We start from the raw sequence: 752 nt of genomic DNA on the forward strand, positions 1-752 counted from the left end.
GCTCTACACTGCCTTCCACGATGTGGGGCCAGGCACTGTCCTCTCTGGGCCTCGGTTTCCTTAACGGTAGTCAAGCAGAGCAAAACCTGCCTCACTGCATCGTGCATGGTGGCACCGCACACTCTGTGACCTGGCTGTCTCATGTGGCACAGGGCTGGAGAGCATTGTGGTGTCCCTTTCCCCAAATTCTTTAGAGTAACCAGAGGAAGACTGCACGGGCTGCGTGGGCACAGCGGCATCCCGCGGTCCCCCGCCCGCCCCCGGCCCGGCACTCACGATGCGCGCTGCAGTTGCCTCAGCAAGTGCGCGACCCGGGCCCGGGCGGCTGCGGCCATGGCTGCGCGGAGTCCTCCTCTCCACCCGCTGGCGCCGCCCTCGCCGCCGGCCAATCCCGGCCGCCGCCCTCCTCCCGCCCCCTCGGCCACTCTGCCCACCAGCCCCGCCGGTCACCTGCCCAAGTTCCAGCCCTACCGTGGCTCCGAATGAGGAGTCACAACCAGACCCACAACTGCCTCAGAGGCAGTGGAAGGTAACTGCTCCGTCGGGTCTCGGGTACTGCCTTAAATCTCTGACTTAAAATCCTCTATTTTTCTTACGTTGGGGACTGTGGGAAAAGTAGAGGAACAAGGGCATTGTTTTCACTTTGCCTTCTAAAATTATTTTAAATTATCAAGACCCTGCATTTAATCTGTTTTAACAGTAAACAAGAACAAGAAAAAAAAGAGTCCTTTTTTTTTTTAAACAGGGCCAAT

Source organism: Propithecus coquereli, unplaced genomic scaffold (assembly GCF_000956105.1).
Source record: "Propithecus coquereli isolate 6110/MARCELLA unplaced genomic scaffold, Pcoq_1.0 Scaffold8, whole genome shotgun sequence".
Lineage (NCBI taxonomy): Eukaryota > Metazoa > Chordata > Mammalia > Primates > Indriidae > Propithecus > Propithecus coquereli.